General features: G+C 45.5%; 2 long non-coding RNA genes across 2 annotated transcripts; both read right to left on the reverse strand.

The window, feature by feature from the left end:
* Positions 1 to 2,335: 2,335 nt before the first annotated feature.
* LOC135391565 (uncharacterized) lies at positions 2,336 to 5,974 on the reverse strand. The gene is made up of 3 exons (XR_010422046.1): positions 4,780 to 5,974; positions 3,531 to 3,635; positions 2,336 to 2,537 (listed from the first exon to the last, which is right to left on the reverse strand). It is a non-coding gene; the product is annotated as an uncharacterized LOC135391565 (long non-coding RNA).
* Positions 5,975 to 6,239: 265 nt separating this feature from the next.
* Positions 6,240 to 6,958, reverse strand: LOC135393201 (uncharacterized). The gene is made up of 3 exons (XR_010422528.1): positions 6,766 to 6,958; positions 6,434 to 6,705; positions 6,240 to 6,362 (listed from the first exon to the last, which is right to left on the reverse strand). It is a non-coding gene; the product is annotated as an uncharacterized LOC135393201 (long non-coding RNA).
* Between the last annotated feature and the right edge of the window lie 13,313 nt (positions 6,959 to 20,271).

Consider the following 20,271-nt stretch of genomic DNA (forward strand, 5'->3'; position numbering starts at 1 on the left):
GTAAAATGAACTTACAGGCGAGAAATTAATTTTATTTTTCAACGTAATCTCCAGCTGCACTAATGCACTTGTCCCAGAGTTTCACGAGGGCTTGGACGCCAGCAGCGTAGAAATCCTTACTGGCGCGTAGCAGCCATGATTGGACCGCATTATTGACCTCGTCGTCGCAGCTGAAGTGGCGGCCTCCAAGGAACGCCTTCAGTGGCCCGAAGAGATGGAAATCGCTGGGGGCGAGACCTGGACTGTAAGGGGGATGTGGCAGCAACTCCCAGCCAAGTTCCTGTAAGGTGCGTGTCGTGAGATGTGCGGTATGCGGGCGTGCATTGTCCTGTAGGAGGAGGACTCCTTTGGTGATGAGGCCCGGACGCTTTTGCTTCAGCGCCTTATCCACATCCCTGAGAATCTGGCAGTAATATGCACTATTGATGGTGGTACCGTTGGGCAGAAAATCATCATGAACAACGCCAGCCTTGTCCCAGAAAACCGTGGCCATGATACCCGCAGACGGGGTGCTTCGGAACTTCCTAGGAGCTGGCGAGCCCGGATGCTTCCACTGTTTTTATGCACGTTTAGACTCAGGAGTGAAATGGTGCACCCACGTTTCATCGCACGTGACGATCCGATCAAGGGACAGCTGTCCTTCAGTGACGGGACGGTACCTTAGCTCTTGGGAGATTTCCAGTCTTCTCTGCCGGTCAAACACGGATAGCTGCCTCGGGACCCAACGGGCACTAACTTTCCGAAGCTGGAGGTGTTCGTGAATGATAGTGTTCAACGTTCCCATAGAAAAGTCCGTCTTTCGAGCCAGTTCGAGACGTGTTATCCGTCGGTCCTTGAGGGTCAGATGCTCCACAAGTTGGATGTTCTCAGGAACCCTGACACTTGGCTCTGAGCCGCACCGGCCGGGATCGTCCTGCACTGATGCACGGCCGTCTCGGAACCGTTTGCACCACTCAAACGCTTTGCTGCGGCTAAGTGTATCGTAGTCATACTGACCCTGAAGTCTTCTGTGAATTTCAAATGACTTTACGCCTTCATTCACGAGAAACTTCGTGACAATTCGCTGTTCGATGTGCGCGCTCATCTCGTTGTCGGCCATCTTGTCCAGCACGTGTCTACTGCCTTGCACAAACTTTGGACCACCACGTGGTGAACGCGGAGGCCTGTCGCGTGTGAAAATGACGAAAAAGAAGTAGCGCGAACCATTTGTACACTCAGGAGACAGAAAGTCCCGGTTTGACTTGAACACCCCTCGTATAAGAAGAAATGGAAAGAGAATGTGCAGAGTGTCCCTTTAGTTGAATAAGGCCCCTTGATAGGTCGTCGGAAAGGAGTAGATGCCAGCGTAGCGTAATTGGTTAATCGACCGGCAATTGAGACCAGCCGCTGTCTGGATTTTTCAACGACTGCCACATTTCAATTTGTACATGTCTCCGTGTTCTTTTCTTTTTTTTTTCCCACCCTGTGCTCGGCGCTCCTCACACATCAGAGCTTTGTACATATACGATGATGGAAAGTTTCCATCGTTGTATGTACAAGCTCTAATGTCAGAGGAGCATCGGCTATTCTGGTTGGCTCTCGAAAACACGTGACCCCGTCCTCCTGTCTCTTTAGATGCCTGCCTTGATGTCATAGACCGGGTAAGATTCGGTATCTGCGGTGTCGATTTTCTACTTGGAAGACAGGTTCACACGGATGCATTTCATATTTACATGGCATGACTTGGGGCCGACGCAGGGGACTCCCCCTCCTCTTGACTGAAACCCATATTTGATGTTCCACCTGCAAAGCGGGCCTTGCTATCGGAAACCGAAATATCTTCCTCTCCGTTACCAGAAATCGTAACGCTAGACGTGGGCTTACCTTATCGAGTGTCACATCAGGGTATCAGTGATTACCCCAAAAGTTCACTGCTAGGGGGGGTGCCGAGATTTCAAGGGGGGGGGGGGGGGGGTATGCTTGGCGAAGGTTCCATCTTACGGAATTTTTCTTAGACACGGAAAGAATCGTGGCGCAATGGTGACATATCTGCACAGCTTTCCCGTGTTATTTGTACATGTTATTACGTTAGAACACAGTACATTAGAATACAGATTCATTATGAACGGCATTTCAACATTAAAGGTACTGTAAAGCAGTAGACAAGCATGATATGCCGGTGATGTGACTAGATACTTTGTTGCTTCTAAATACCATATGAGGAACCATACGACCGACAGCGCACTATAAATATTTTTAATTTGCCATGAAAGATGCGGCGTAGTGCAGCGGTGCGACGCCTGGTGTCAAACAACCCCCTGTACAACGTGCAACACTGAAAATTGGAATTACACACTATTACATCGGAACTTCGTTATTTTAATAACCGTATTATTAGTTTTCCTGTTTACCTGTGCATTCCGAAACAACAGTGTTTTTTGCGAAGTAACCCAGCGCTGGCCGCTGTTCGATGGAGGCTCTCCCTACTTCTCTGCTGCGCCTGCGCGCTCCTTCTGTTCGCGGCCTCTCTCGAACGAACAAACTCTCTCTGTGAACCTCTGTGAACAAACAAGTCCCGACGCTGTCTGGCTTCTTGAACGTCTGACACATTTTTTTCAACGGCTCAACATTTCATTTCAGTTCGCTTATCCGTTTATCCTGATGTGGATCGTTGTGTGGATTGCAGGGGCGGATTTTATGTCGGGTGTTATACGCATGCAATGTGGTTGCCCCCGTACGTGTCAGGAGTACGGATTCATTTCCAATACCTAGTACAGTGTTCTCCGTAATCTTTAATTGTAATTTTCTAATTAATTGCACCGTCGATTGGAATGAAACTTGCGCAGTTTTTGTCCTGGTGGCTTGGACTATCGAATAGCCACACTAAATGACATTTGATCGGTGCTGCTTTACAGTACCTAACATTAAGATGCATAATCACACGACCAACAAAGAAAAAAGACTAGCACCTTGTCTCACGAAGCGCAATGAATACCATGCAGCAACGAACGGTGAAAAGCTAAGACGAAAAAAGCAGAATACCTCGCTTGATTGAGTTGGGCGCAAATGGTTCTTGATGATCCACATTGAGTACGCGTGCCCGCACGCGTTTTTGCTCGTATATGCGCGCAATACATGCATTGAACAGTCACTTTCAAATGGTTTTGGACAAATGCATGGTACGATCATCTGCATGACTGTGGTCCTACAGCCCAAGTTTGACAGTACAGGATGTAATTCGCTGCGCCCGACTCACTACCAGAACGTGTTGGTGGCCGAGCTGGGTGGGGTCACCTCAGAAAGTTCAAGGGGGGGGGGGGGTGCAAAAATGCAGGGAGGGTGTAGGGAAATCCCTGGGGTAGGTGGTCAACGGATATTAGAACTGAAAATAGCAAAAGACAAGGACAGAGACAATAAGTTGAAGCTACTACTGAAATAAAGAAAATTTTATTGCACCACGCCGACACAACACAGAAGGGGGAAGAGTTACCTTATCCACACACACACACAAATAGAGATACGATGATAAGATGGGGCTGATGCCGGCTTACCTTATCCAGCCAAACCCATACCCCGGCAAAACTCACGCAGGAGGATGCTCACTCATGCTCAATGTGGCAAGTGAGTGAGCAAACGGAGAGCTGTGCCAACGCCACCTACATACAGAAGGCTTGCTTATTACCTCCTCCCTCCTTCGCTACGTGGACATATAAAGTCAGAATTCGTCTGCTACAGCGATTCGCCGTTCTGCGAATTCAAGAACTCGCAAACTTGGAACCTGTACACTCGAATTAATATGTGAACAAGAAGTGCAACACACGTTCCATAAAACCAATCTTGAGAAAGATATGGGACCGTTTACAACGCGGGGACATTCAATCACACCTCGCAGACGACGGTGGTTCGTCTCCATGTTTACGACTTCTGAAAGCTCATTCGTGATTCGTTACCACTGTTGAAAACACGGTCCTGATTAGCTGGCTCATAGTTGTTACCAGGGAAGGGTAACAGACGTATTTTCGTTGCCGTTTTCGTTACCGCTATATTTTCGTTTCCGTTATCCGTTTCTGATGGCAGCCTTTCTATTTCGTTTCCGTTACTGTATCCGGTAATGGAAAGGCTGTTACAGAGCAGGGGAGAACAGCCGGTCCGGCTCTGTCAGCACCCTGTTTCGCCCAAGTGCTGCTTCATGCAGTGTCACACGTACACACTACACGAGTAATTTTACGTCGCTGGGACGCGCACATTTTGCAAGATTTGTTTTAAAATGTAGGAACATGTCTTAGTCACAAGTCACTCAGAGGCCAGCAACTCAAGATGGGCTAACCTTCATCCAATGTCGCAAGCGGATGCTCTCAGTAGTAAATAATACTGCCATAGCCACGGTGAAATTCAAAAGAAGTAAAAAAATAAAATAAAATCATACGCTTTCATCCTCGTGCTATGGTGGAGTCTAGTCATATGTTGATGTCATAGAGTTATGAGCACTGGACCGAGGTAAGCGAGGGAAGCACCGTCGAGATCCAATGTTGCGCTTTGTCTACATGCTCATGTGTAGTATTTAGAGCATTACAAGGAATGGAGTCATCGAAATGCAAAAATAAAATGGAATGTCACTCAAATGTCATCGCACAACAGGAATAGCAATTACCCGAATTCAATACCGGTAACCGGACGATAATTTTCGTTTCCGTTTCGGTTCCCGGTAATGGAGAATCGTGGTATGTGTTTCCGTTTCCGTTAGCGTTACCATCTCCAATTTCTGTAATACCATACCATTTCTGTTTTCGTTACCATTACCTTTCCCTGGTTGTTACGTCACGTCGACGAGTCAGCAGTCTAGGTGGTGTTGGCGTGGGCCGTGTGGGTGTTCGCCTGAGAACGAGACTACATTGCAATACTAGATGTGAGCTTTCTGCGTATTATACATATGGCATTACCATAACTGTGGGCACTGTTTACTGCTTAGTAGTAGAAGTAATTAACTGCTAAAAAAGAAAACAAGGGGGAATGACTTGGAGCAGGGTGGCTGCCCTAAGGGCGCCTGCAGCTCCATCTCATTTAGCTGGTTTTGAGGTATATGATATGTGGCTGCTAGTAGCGGCTTTCTTTTAGGTAGACACACTGTGCCTTGAGTGGCTTCGTGTCTTGTTCTTTTGTGGGCCATCTTCCCATTACTTTACAGTAAGATAATGGTCTTTTGTCCAGTGCTTGAAGTGCCCGGGACAGTCTTTCCCTTGCGTCATCTTGTTCTGGGCACTGTATAAATACGTGTAACGTGAAAAAATGGCTAGGAAGCAAGCGAGTTGGTGAAGATGATGCATAATGTAACAACCCCGAGACTAGGGAACACGAAGGGAAGGGAAGTTGAGACTTCGTGTTGTGTCTGTCCCTTCGTGTTCCCTAGTCTCGGGGTTTTTACATTATGCAACGTGTAACGTGTCGGCACTTACTTCGTCGTATACAGGGTGTCCCAGAAAACATGTCATTGAATTATCATAAAAAACTACACCACGTAGAGTCATGCGCGGTCAACGGCATTTGTTCTTATTGGGTTTTTGACATTTTTGCGAGCTTAAGTCCGAAATTTGCCAAGTAAATGTCACTTTTTCACCCCCACCAATGTGAAGAGCGTGCTTAATTTACTCAAGTTAATGATAATTGACAGGGATATTCAGGAGGTCTCCCATCGGAAAAGATAACCGAACGTCATGCTCTACGGAGCTCTCACAGGATTTTTCAGCGCAGTCTTTGTCAGTGCGACGAAAGGAAGGCATCGCAGAAAGAGATAACACAGGCATGGCTTATCGCGTACGACTTTCGCTGGGATAATGCTTTCCCTGTCCCAATTTTAGGAGCTCTTACTTTTTCTACTATCACTCTGTGGGCTGGCTTTGGAACCTCCTTTCGTCGGACTGAGAGCGATGCTCAAAAAGCCATCACGCGTTATGGTCTGGTACTCAAAAAAGCATGATGTTAGGCTATTTTTTCCGATGGGATAGCTCGTGAATATCGCTGTCAATTATCATGACTTCGAGTGAATTCGGCACGCTCTTCATGTTGTTGGGGTTAGAGTCACTAAATAAGCTTATTTAGTGACTCTAGTTGGGGTAAAAAAGTGACGTTTACTTGGCAAATTTTCAAGTTCAGTTCCGAAACATTTACATGATTAAACTTACGATACATGACATTCACATCAAAAGGTGGCGAAAACCTAATAAGAACAAATGCTGTTAACCGCTTGATTCTAGGTGGCGTAGTTTTTTAATTATAATTCAATGACACGTTTTCTGGGACACCCTGTATGTGTGGCTAGTTTGGATTATGTGCTGCTGGGTCGTCCTATATTCTTTCTGTATTTGTACGAGCGTCGCCTTCCAGCCCTGGTTAGAAGACACATAATTAAAGGTACTGTAAACATAGAGTTAATATAGGAAGACTCTAGAGAACGTACTTGACGCGCCGTCAATGGGATTCTCCTATCCCCGAGCGTGACCGCCAGGGCGCAGCCATCCGTTGGTCATGGACAGTGTTAGTGGACGAATTTCAGCCCCCTAACTACAGCGGAGCTGCTCCGTTTGTTGCCAACGCTGTGCAGTCACGCTGTATGACAAACAGGGGAACGAGCCGATGGAGGCAACGGCGTCCACCGTAGGAAGCGAGGCCAGTCGTGTAATTGCGTTGAGTACGCACGAATCTTCGAGATACGTGCAGAATTGAGTAGTGCTATCGGAATCACAAGAGAAACGTTGTCATATCAAACGTGAATCACATCCATGAGATTACCTGCGACACCGGCAACTCTTTGCATTCCACCTACACGAATGAATATGTTTACCATCTATGACGTGTTGAAGTGGCGTTTGTATGCTTTGCGAGCGAAATCAATAAATCGTTACCCATCGTAACAAATGTAGGCATGTATTTCCGAAGGCAACAGAAATCAAAAGATTAATACACACGATAATCCGCCATTGTAATGCTGCTCTGCGAACCAACGGGCACCGGAAATGGCAAAAACGAAACCACCCGCCATTACATGCTCTGGTCTGGCGAGTTTCGTAGTAATAAAGTGACGAACGAACGGCAGCACACAAGTAAGTGATGTGTGGGAAAATAGTAACTGCTTATTTGTTTAACGAATACATATGAGATACGCACATAGTACGTCGAATTTAGATAGCAAGTCATGAATTTAGGAAAACGAGCACGTCAAGTTTAGCGGAATGAAGCAGCCAACGGAAGGCAACGCCTTCCATGACCAACGGATGGCAGCTCCCGTGTGGTCACGCTTTTTTGAGCGAGTCGACCCCCCCCCCCCCCCTGACTGTAAAGCAACAGGCAAGCTGTTAATATCGGCAGCGGCATTTGAAAGCTTATGCCGAGAGAAACCCACAGTCGAAATTTTATGTGCGACAGAGAATTCTAAATATTTTTTAATCACTGCCGAAATTGCGGTGAAAGGACGCGGTGCGACGCCTGGTGGGAAACAATCGCCTATTCGTCGAGCAACATTGTTACCACTGATCTCTATGTATAAAGCACTGATCTCTATGTATAAAGGCTGGATCGCGTATGGGAGAGGGGCTCGTGGGAGAGAGGTACGCATTCGGGCAGCCATGTTGGTGGGCCCTAAAACGCTGTGTGTGCCCATTGGAAACAATGGGAGGCAACAGAGATTGTGAGTATTTATTGCGCTACAGGCGTTGATCATTGTTTGTCGTCACGCGATTTTGTAAGGTGCCAGTATACTGATGTATCCTAACAGTGTTTCGCAGGTGCCCTGCTTTTCGATTCTTAATGACGTTATGTTTTGCATTCCGAAACTAGACCGTCACTGAAGTGCAGCGCTGGGAATTGTACTACAGCACGTTTCCCAGCCAATATTTCTATAAGAAACGATGTGAGGTTAACAACAACCATGTATATAATATCCTGTGCTGCGTTCTGACAAAAATTGTTCCGTCACGAACGGTCCGGGAAAAGATATACTCGCATGACAGAAAGATATCGTTCTGTAGACTCTCAGCCGTTGTTTTAGCCGTGTATGCGTTTAGTATGATTTATATCAAGCATCGCCGCAGAAAGAGTCTTTTAGTGAACGACATGGGTGCCATGCCTCGCACATATGGACACACCGAAGCAGCTCAAATAATTACTTCACGCAGTTCGTTCGCGCTCCTTAGAACAGTTAATCAGGTAGTGATGTAAGCTTAATCAATTAACTTACTTAGGAAGTGGTGACACCTGCTTGAGACACAGGACTTCTCTTTTTGAAATACAGCCCTTCTATGTTTGTTTGTTGCTTCCTTCATTTGTTTTGCGTATTTGCAGGCGCGGTTGTGCCAAACTGAATGTCCATCCTGCACTGGCTTTGTCATGCTTGTTATGTGGAGCACGTTACAAAAAATGCAGCTCCACATCTGAAACACCAATCAGTATCATCGTCATCTAAAAGGGGCACCGTTGTGAGACCAGACACGCTTTCTGGAGATCTTCTATGGCACTTTCCGCAGTTTGCACAATTTTCTTCAGCATCGAAGTCTCTCATAGGAACCACTTTCATTAATGACTCCCATCTTACCCTTTGATGTGCAGGGGCCCTCTTGCACTACACACGTATGGTCTGCAAATTGCAACAGAACGATTTGGAGCTTGAAACAGTCGTGCTTTTGTCATTTTGGACCTCTTGTATCCTGTCTGTGAAGCGTAAACAAAAAAGTCTAACACGATATGCTTTTGTAAAGAAGATCACTGATGATGAGTAAAGAGAGTATACATTTTTCAAGTTCAACATTTATTTCTTGCACTTATGCATTTCAGGATACAATGAACGTGCAGGGAGGTCGCAAAAGACTACATTTATTGTTTTGTGACCTTCCTACAATGACAATATATATTTTAGGGATGACAGTGGACAGGTACACTCTCTAAATTTGTAGCACTCAATTTTAGGTTGGAATGAGCAAAGAATAGAAACTTCCCTCCTGATATTTTCTCATATATGCTGAATTTTAAATTTAATGTGATCAACGGTAGATGTAAACAACATCAGTACCAGAGAAACGCGTCCTCAATAAATAAATTTCTTCTTATAGCATATATGTGCATGCCTATTAACTGAAACGATTATCACAGTTCCCTGACATGTTTCAATTTCTGAGAGTGGACTGTAGAGGCTGCTTAGATCTACAACAGTTCATACAAGGTATTATATACTGTGAATGCCTTTAAAAATCCCATGTGACACATATGCTTTTACTTTCTGGAGGTGCTGTGGTAGTCAAAGTTTGTGGGCATTACGCAGGTTCTGCACCCATTTCTTGAGTATGTCAAGGCAGCTGTGAGGTAACCTGCATTGATGATGGTTATTCAAATTTTTATGGCGCATCGACAACAAAGGAAATAATACATCAGAACATTGGTTTGGGTGCAACCAGTTAAAAATGAATATGTTGTTTAATAAATGCATTGGACAAATGTTAAAACATCAGTTTAAAACATGGTTTACAATCCCTGTATCTTCTAAAAATTAAAAAGATTAAAAACTATTCTAAAAAGAATATGGGGAACTCTTCTAAAAAGAATTATAATCTCTAATTATTATATTGCTGGGTGAAGGAGCCTAAAGTCTAATGTGTGTTTCTGATGTGAACATGTAAGAAAATATGCAAAACTGATAGAGGCTATCCACAGTGCGTGCACTGAGGTTGTTCCTTCCTGTAAAGTAGAAACCAGTGGATGAGGAACGTGATACTTACCTGTACACTCAGCCGTATCACACTGCACAGATTATTCACTGGGTTGCCCTCATGACGAAACCTGTATTGAGAGACCACTTTTGCCTTAAAAACTGCTACAAATAGCACGACACGCTACAAATTATTACTATCGTAACAAGCTGACGATACAGCTCAGACACAAAGGCGTTATTCAAGTCGCGCCACACCACCGTTACGTAGGATTCTTTGTCACAAATCAAACCAAGGCACAAAACAATACCAGTACATGGAAAAAGGTGACAATCGTGGTCTCATTATGACTAGGGTTCGTGGTTTTCGGCATTTTCCGAAAAATGCCGGAAAACACCCCCCGAATGATTTTTTTCAGATTCGGAATATTCCGAAAAAATCCGAATTTCTCGTATCTTGACAGCTGACATTCCTGGAACCGCAAAGGGAAATCCCCTTGGAATCTCCCGTTGTCGACTATTTCTCGAGCGTGGTATTATCTTCGGGCTGTGCCCTGGCCTCAGCTCTGTTGTGCGGTCCGTGACCGCCTTTTGGCAGCACACGTACTTAGTGACACACCTATCTTTAGTGAATTTACTATTCAGAACCTTTGTAGTCTGTTGTTGTCCGGTTAAAAAGGGATCACGCGTGTACGGAGCTCCCAAACGGTTTCAAAAGCCGATCGCTGATCCCCTGCCCTAGCCTTCTAGTTCATTTTTGTGTTCTTTGTATTCCTCTATCTACTCCCTTCCAGTTACGACTTGGAGTGACCCTTGTTTCCGTTCGTGAGGCACTTCAAGGCACTTCGAGGCACTTCACTGTATGAGGACTTATTCTTATTTGTTCTACGAGATGAATCTCGTATGGAAAGCGCGAGTTTTTCGAATATGCTGTATGCCCTGCCCCTCAGGCGGATATATCTCCTATTCAGTTTTGGACGGCCCGTTCCAGCACATGGCCTTTGTTATCGCAGTGCGCCTTAAGCATACTGGCTATTCCTGTTTCTAGCGCTAATGTTGAGCGCGCGTTCTCTAAACTGCGTGTTATTAATCGCAAGGAGCGAGCCGCTATGACAGATGCGAGCATGATGATGTACGCTTGCATCTATTACAACAAGAGGTAGTCTCCTTGTTTGCTGGTTTGGCACAGGCAATAAAAGACATTGTTAATGAAACCATGAATCGATTCACTTCTTTTCGGTTCGTTGTTACCTTCGCGCGCAAAATAGGCTTTCCTTCATGCGAAATAAATAGATGCCCGTATTCGGACATTTATTTTTTGGGCGGAATATAGATGCCGAAAAAATCCGATTTATAGTCCCCCATATAATTGCCGATAAACACCCCCCGAATTGGGTTGAAAATAAATGCCGAAAACCACAAACCCTAATTATGACGTAATACCGAACTTGTGCGCGAAGGTAATTCAAAGAAATGAATGTGCACTTGCTTCCGCAGAGAACACCGTGTACCATGCAAGCGATGCATGCAAAAAAGCGCTCGAGTGCTTGCACATATATTGATGACAACACCACCTGTGTAGTGTAACATGTTCTTTCAAGCATATTATGTACTCAAACTGTATTTGCCGCCGGGTAAAATGCAAGTGTGCTCGATTGAACGTCGGAAGAACGATCAAGCAACCTGCATCCAGTGCTCGTTTTGGGCAAAAAAACACTTCATAATGGGCAACTAAATATACAGAATGGACGCCTATTTATTCCTTGATGAAGAGTGACTCATCTGTATAAATTTAGGCCCTGTAACCTTGCCAGTACGGTTGGTACGACCGTAATTGCAAGAAGTTGCCATGATCGCTGCGGCGACTGTTGTGGGTACAGTAAGATGGCGGCCGGTTTCTTCACGCTCGCGCTCCCTATCCGCGATCCAGCCTTTTACAATCGAGATCAGTGATTGTTACATGTCCCCAAACAAGCGGGAGACTCTTTTCGGCTGTACATGAGAGAACTGATGTTCTGAGGCTGGAACAACATAGAAGGGACAAATACATCTTTCATCGGCTGTAGTTCGAGTATGGCCGCCATAGTTCGAGTCACGGGCTCCGCCTCTCGGCGAACGTCATATGTCCAGGAACCAGAGCAAATAACATCAGCGTTGACCAACATAGGGAACCAGTGGCTGGAAGACCACCCAAACGGGACCATAGGAATCTGTTCCATCCCATTTACGAAAGAAAGAGGACAGGAAGTACAAGCAAAAATCCGACAGGTGAACAAGAACATGCAAACCGTGTGCCACTCAGCGCCCCGGATGCTCTTCTTGAATAATTACCATATCCTGAGGACAGCAGAATCGTCAGGAATAGTGGATATACACTTCTCGCCGGAGGGGAGTGAAAGGGTGGCGCAACTAATCGCGCAAAAGATTGATGATTTTTTAGAAGTAGAAATCACCAACGTAAGAAGCAGACAAATGCGGCGCGAGTACTACCAGCCACCTCATATGCCAATGCAGCGAACCAGCTGGACCCCATACCACGCGAGGAGGTGGGGACCCCAACAGTGGCACCCAAGGAGAACAATCATGGACGCACGATATCGCCAACCCCCACGACCATACTAACAAGTCACAAAAACAGAAAGAGAAGAACTCGGATACCCCCTAACAGCATCCACATCGCAACGCTGAATCTACAAGGAGGGAGCAGACTAAAATGGACAGAATTGGAGCTCAATGCCGGGAAAGAAGATATAGCAATATACACCGTAACAGAAACCCATCTCCGAAACCAGGACGAACCACTCCTCGACCCTAAATGGGGCTGGATAGGAGTCAACAGGCAACAAACAGAAAAGAAGGGTGGAGGAATCGGGATCATGTATAGTAAGGACATCGCCGAAGTAACATCCAGGCAGAACTGTTTCGAGCACATGTGGGCAGAATTTAGGATAGCTCAAAAACATACAATCTACGTCGGAGTGGTGTATATGGCGACGGCCAATGAAGACCCAGAATGGAATCAGCATATTTGTAAGTGTCTCATACAAGACATAGCAACATTCAAACAGGTGCGCCCTGATGCTCCAATAATGCTACTTGGCGACTTCAACTGCCACATCACGGAATTAGATGGTAAGGAAACCAGAGCAGAGCATCTCCGGGCGATACTAACCAAGCACGGCTTGGAAATATTGAACCTCCATGAAAAATGCCAAGGACGAATAACGTGGAGTAGGGGCCTCCAGGAAACAAGCATTGACTACGCATTGGCCTGCGATCGGTGGCAACAATCTCTTTTACCCATCCAGAAAATTCACATAGACGAAGAAAAACAACATAGCTGTGCAAGCGACCATAACCGGATCAAAATAACCCTGCAAACACCCAATCAGCCCACACAAAGTCGAACGCCGACACGAAAAAGCGAATCAAGATGGAAGACAGGGAATGAAGAAAAAATGCTAATGTTCACCAAAAAACTAGAGGCGACACTCGAAGCACAAGGACCCGCAGATTACACCGATTTTATTCGACTCATTGAGAGCGCCGCCGAAGACACGTTAGGGAGGACACGTGGAGGACTAAAGGGGACCAAAAGAAAACGGACCCAACCGTGGTGCGACAAGGAAATTTTAGAAGCCATACGGGAAAGGAAACGGCTATGCCGACTATGGCGAAGAGCAGCCAAACTGAAGGACAATACTCAAACCGAACAGGAAGCGTATGCAAGTCAACAGGCAAAAACCAAACACTTGATAGCATCTAAGATAGAACAGCACTATAAATCAGTAGAAATTGAAATCAAATCATCGGGAAGAAAGGATGGGAAAATGTTTTGGAGATATATAGAAAAATTAAACCCCCAACAAGAAGAAAACGCAGACGTCACCCTGCGAAACAGTCAAAGTGGACATACCCTGACACAAAAAGAAGATATGGAAGACTACATGACAACATATTTCACGCAACAGCAAGAGGAAATGCATAAAAGGACTATCGACCAAGACAGCCTCACAGTAGACCAACCACACCAACTAGACCACAGCGAAGACATATTAAGGCCAATAGGGGAACAGGAACTATCAAGACACATCGGCAAGTTAATACAGGGGAAAGCTCCCGGCCCCGACGGAATACCGAATGAAATGTTGAAGGCTATGGACCGCAACGCTAGGGAAAACCTAAGGAAGATATTCAATAATATACTAGAAACTCAACTCATACCAGAAGAATGGAAGCACAGCACCGTGAAGCTGCTTCACAAACGGCAAGGTAAACCAAAAGAAGACTTGAACTCCTATCGCCCCATCACACTCCAAAGTAATGTCGCAAAGCTATTTGCAGCCATCATAAACGAAAGACTAGCAAAGGTATGTGACAGCAAATTAGGCGAATCGCAAAACGGATTCCGGAACGGCAGAAGGGGTAGCGATAACTTGTTTATCCTGACCCAACTCATGGAGCTCTTCCAGAAATCGGGAGACGAGCTATATCTGGCCTTTCTTGACCTAGAAAAGGCGTATGACGCGATCCCTCACGAAAACCTTTGGAAAAAGTTACGAAAGATCGGACTCCCGGACAGTGTAGTATCACTACTCAGGGATATGTACACAGGCTGCTTCTGTTCGTATAAATTAGAGAACATCCAATCACAGAAAATACAGCAAACCGTGGGCCTCAAGCAAGGATGTCCACTATCTCCAACGCTCTTCAACATCTTCCTTGACGAACTCCTGAAAGAACTTCAGAACAGTAACAAAGGCATCAAGATATCCACTATGAATACAACAAATCAACTGATCGAAACTAACATCCCAGTACTTGCTTTCGCGGACGATATCCTGCTCATAACAAAATCATCAGAAGATTTACAACACCTCCTAGACATCTGTACAAAAGAAGCACGGCCCGCCGGAATCAAATATAGTCAGGTAAAGACGCAATGGATGAAGATTGGAAGAGAGAGTGACGCTAGCGAATCCTTCTCACTCCAAGGTTTCAAAATCTCGAAAACTAAGCAATATAAATACCTGGGAATAACTCTACAGAATCAAGCAAACTACCTAGAGGAACATGAAAAAAGGATATTAACAACGAGCAACAGAAGGAAAGGCCATGTCTGGCACCTCGCTCGACACTCCTATAATCCGTACACCGTAGGGACTCTACTTTGGAAAACGGTCGCCGTCCCGAACGCAACTTACGCCAATGAAGTGTTGTGTTACCGTAACGACACGATCAACTCATTGGAACGACAGCAAAGGGAAATTGGAAGGTGGATTCTGGGAGGAAACATGGCAACAGCGAATGCTGCGATTGAAGGAGAAACAGGATGGTCCAGCTTTGAATTCCGAGAAGCGCGCTCAAAGACCAGATATCTTGGACGCCTCAGTCACCTACCAGAGACCAACTACGCCAAACGTATCTTCCACCACGTGCGATACAAAGGAACAAAAACAGAATGGATTAAAAAAATAAACCGTATCGACTCAAAATATAGCCAGGGCACCAATCGGCATAAATTCAATACCATCATATCGTGGCATGGACAAGTAAATGAAGAAATGCGGAAAACAAAAAACGAACATTGGAAAAGACAAACCCAGAAAAAGCAAAGTATGGATCTATACAACAAGTACAAGGAAGAACCAGCCCCATATAACCAGTATAGAGGCGATCATCAAAGTGGCCTCCTGTTTCAGGCACGAACAGGCGCTCTCCTAACCCGCTCAAGGCTATCAAAATTATTCGACCACCAAGACGACACTTGTATCTTATGTGGGGAAGAGCGCGAGGACCTCGAACACGTAATGCAACGATGCCCAGCGACACTGTCAACCCGTCTAAACCAAGAGACACCAACGGCACTTGGACTAAAAGCCCCACCAAATACAGAAGAAGCCAGCGACATCGGTGAAAGATGCAAGCGCCACCTGGCTAACTGGGAAAGGCGAACAAGGAGCGCCCTGCGCAATCGAATCGACCCCAGGCAACAAGCACCACAAGCCTCCCCTTCGTATGGACGAACGGAAGCGGAAGCGGACCCGACGGATTCCAAAACCCGGAGAGCCCCGAAACATCCCAGAGGCAGCCCTGACTACAGTCTGGACCGTTCCTGACGGCCCTGACCCAGCCTGTGGTATCCTAAGATACCTGCCCTGACTCAAAAGGGAATAGGCAACCCTAAACCTAAACCTATGTCACGTGAGTGCTTCTACCCGCGCGCCGGTCGCTGGGGATTCTTGCCGCGGAGAGATGGGGAATATGCACATGTGGACATGTGCTCGTAGTTTTATAAGGTAAATGTGTTTTACGCGAACTACTGCATAGCCTTGCTGGATAGAGATGAGATGAGTTTGTGTAAAACCGACAGCGGTTCGCTACACAGAGTGCATTCAGGTGGTTCTTCATCTCGAGCGAAACTGGGAAGTGTCTGAAGTTTCACCGCTACCCCACTCCCCCCCCCCCCCCGTTTTTTCCATTGGTCTAATAAATATACCCCCCTCGCTTCCCCGGGCCAAAGCCGTAATACACGGCACTGGCACTGCCCCGGCCAAAATAGGGAAGCCGATCGGAGACAGCGCTGGGTATCTGGCACTCAAAATAATTCGTACGGCAAGGAAAGCTTTTGTTCGTTTGTTAAACCAAGCATATCATTCCAGATTGCAACAAGAAGAGTAACTCGTTCACTAGTCCTTTCTTCGCAGGAAAGATGGAGGGGGGGATATATTTATTAGACGAAAGAAAAAAAAAGGGGAAGAAACGCAAGATGGAGATTAGTGTTTGTCGAACGGAAACACAAGTGCCTGCTGCTGAACTTCGGAAAAGTTTGCGATCAACAACTACAAATCACAAGGGGACTGTTCTGAACTCCCTCAACTTTCGTCTTCTGCAGCATAATACAATTTAGACTAAGTGCGACAGGTGTGAGCTAGCAGTTGTGCCTGTGATGTGTGATTCAAATGTGTGGTCAAATCGCTGGAAACATAAAATAAAAGAAAATAGCAAGTTAAGAATAGACTGAGAGCAATACATATGATTAATGTATTGCATTTAATGAAAGAGTTTCTCTGTATATCTCGAAATTCGGAAGCATGTACGACAACAACAATAAATAGAGAAGTTATGATGAGATGGGATGTTTACCCCTGGTAGCCAAAGGACCCAACCCTACTTCACAGAGGTTGATATGAGGAAACACAAAGTTTGTACAAAAGTTCTACATAGCTATGATAATCTATAAGTAGGGTTTGTGGTTTTCGGCATTTATTTTCAACCCAATTCGGGGGGTGTTTATCGGCAATTATATGGGGGACTATAAATCGGATTTTTTCGGCATCTATATTCCGCCCAAAAAATAAATGTCCGAATACGGGCATCTATTTATTTCGCATGAAGGAAAGCCTATTTTGCGCGCGAAGGTAACAACGAACCGAAAAGAAGTGAATCGATTCATGGTTTCATTAACAATGTCTTTTATTGCCTGTGCCAAACCAGCAAACAAGGAGACTACCTCTTGTTGTAATAGATGCAAGCGTACATCATCATGCTCGCATCTGTCATAGCGGCTCGCTCCTTGCGATTAATAACACGCAGTTTAGAGAACGCGCGCTCAACATTAGCGCTAGAAACAGGAATAGCCAGTATGCTTAAGGCGCACTGCGATAACAAAGGCCATGTGCTGGAACGGGCCGTCCAAAACTGAATAGGAGATATATCCGCCTGAGGGGCAGGGCATACAGCATATTCGAAAAACTCGCGCTTTCCATACGAGATTCATCTCGTAGAACAAATAAGAATAAGTCCTCATACAGTGAAGTGCCTCGAAGTGCCTTGAAGTGCCTCACGAACGGAAACAAGGGTCACTCCAAGTCGTAACTGGAAGGGAGTAGATAGAGGAATACAAAGAACACAAAAATGAACTAGAAGGCTAGGGCAGGGGATCAGCGATCGGCTTTTGAAACCGTTTGGGAGCTCCGTACACGCGTGATCCCTTTTTAACCGGACAACAACAGACTACAAAGGTTCTGAATAGTAAATTCACTAAAGATAGGTGTGTCACTAAGTACGTGTGCTGCCAAAAGGCGGTCACGGACCGCACAACAGAGCTGAGGCCAGGGCACAGCCCGAAGATAATACCACGCTCGAGAAATAGTCGACAACGGGAGATTCCAAGGGGATTTCCCTTTGCGGTTCCAGGAATGTCAGCTGTCAAGATACGAGAAATTCGGATTTTTTCGGAATATTCCGAATCTGAAAAAAATCATTCGGGGGGTGCTTTCCGGCATTTTTCGGAAAATGCCGAAAACCACGAACCCTATCTATAAGTAGTAGGAGGCGGGGTCGATGCTTCGGGCGGTCCAAACTACGGCGCCCCTGCCCTGAGCCCTGCGCGTATTTTTCATCGCGCGGCGCGTGTGCGGAGGGTTGTCCCTGCGCTTATCGGCGGGTGGGGGGTTGCGTGCGCGCATACCCTCTCACATTTATCAGCCTGGGCCGACTTCTTTAGACATTTTTGAGCCTTGGCCGACTTTTTTCGCGAGTTTTTCGTGTGCGCGGGAGGCGGCGCTCGGGTGGAGGCTCTTACCAGTGGGCGGAGCGTGGCCGGAGGGCTGCGTGCGCGTTTACCCTCTCACATTTTTCAACGTGGGCCGACTTCTTTCGTCATTTTTCAGCCTGAGCCGACTTGAATCGCTAATTTTTTCCAGCAGGTGTGCAGTACAACAGGTGTGCAGTAGGCTGTTTACATGCAAAGGATAGCCATACACAAAAGTACAAGTGAAAATATATTTATTAGAGTCAATAGTGCAAGGAATTATGCTGTGACTCTGTGTAGAGGAGAGAAACCCAGCCAAAAAAACCTGAAGCAGAAGAAACACAATACACGTAACAAAGAATATACTTATTACAGGCATGATGCAATAGCATTGAATAGGTATCATGGATCAAACGCAATATTTTTATGAACTGTAATCACACAAGTTTTCAATGAATCAGAAGGGATAGCACATTTAATCAAAGAAGATGTTCTTAATCAATACGATTACAAACAAAATTACAAGTTGTATCCTTTGCGTATTTTTTCCCGCGCGGCGCGTGTGCGGCGGGGGGGGGGGGCTGCGCGTGCGCTTATCGTAGCGTATTTTTCAACCTGGGCCGACTTCCATCAGAAATTTTTCCGGTACAACAGGTGTGCAGTGGGCGGTTTACATGCAAATATAGACATGCAAAGGATAGCCATACACAAAATTTATTATATTCATTATACACAATATTATTTATCAGAATCATTAGTGTCAGGAATTATGTTATGACTCTCCGTGAATGGGAAAAACTTCTGATGAAAAAATCTGATACAATAGCATTGAATAGGTATCACAAATCAAACACAATATTTTTTATTAGTGGAAGTTTTCAATGAATCAGAAGTGATAACACATTTAATCAAAGAAGATATTCTTAATCATTACGACTACAATCAAAATTACAAGTTTTATTATAAAAGCCTGAGTGTGAGAACCTGATAGATCTAAGTAATTTCGAGTACAATATGGAAGCTAAGTTTAATATTCCAATATGACACAAATTTAATTAATCAATTTATTATCCCGTCTTGGCCTGCCTTCCAACTTTGCTGGCGTGGATTGCGCACTTTCTTAAGGATCGACAGCAGTCATGCTTTGTAAACTCGCAAGAGTCTGTTTCGAGCCCTGTCACTTCGGGCATACCGCAAGGCTCGGTGCTCGGTCCTCTTCTTTTCCTCATTTTCATTAATGATCTTCCGCATAACGTATCTTCCTGCTTACGACTATTCGCTGACGATTGTGTTCTATATCGCCATCTTCACTCCTCATTAGACACTGCCATTCTGCAGGAGGACCTTAGTGTCATTTCATCCTGGTGCACTGAATGGAAATTTCAGCTTAACGTAGGTAAATGCTGTTACGTGCCCTTCTCTCATAGCACCCCCGTTCGATCAAACGTGTACCTCCTCTCCGGCACCCCCATTATTATGGCTTCGTCATACAAGTACCTAGGGGTGACTCTTTCTTCTGACCTATCTTGGAATGAACACATTAAAAATATCACATGATCCGCTAATTCAACCCTTGGCTTCATTAGGCACAACCTTAGGTTATCTCCTCCTTCTGTCCGACTGCAAGCTCACACCACCCTCGTGCGACCGAAGCTGGAATATGCTGCCTCAATCTGGGATCCACACCAAGCATACCTTTGTGACATGTTAGAAGCAGTTCAGAATAGAGCTGCACGGTTTATTCTTAGCGATTACTCTTTTCACTCTAGCGTCACATCACTAAAGCGTTCCCTCGACCTGGCACCACTTGCTTCGCGTCGTAAATTCTCCCGTCTTTGTCTTTTTCATAAGTTCATACATTCTCCACCATTGAGCAGCACATACATCTCACCTGCTTCACACATCTCTCGGCGTCGAGATCACCCTATGAAAGTACAGCTGCATGTCGCCCACACGTCATACTTCCTGGAACCTTTCTTCCCCCGCAGCAGCAAAGATTGGAATGACCTTCCCAAAGCCTTGGCCATCCTCGATAATACAGACACATTTCGAAATCATCTACGTA

The sequence above is a fragment of the Ornithodoros turicata genome, chromosome 4, assembly GCF_037126465.1.
Source record: "Ornithodoros turicata isolate Travis chromosome 4, ASM3712646v1, whole genome shotgun sequence".
NCBI lineage: Eukaryota > Metazoa > Arthropoda > Arachnida > Ixodida > Argasidae > Ornithodoros > Ornithodoros turicata.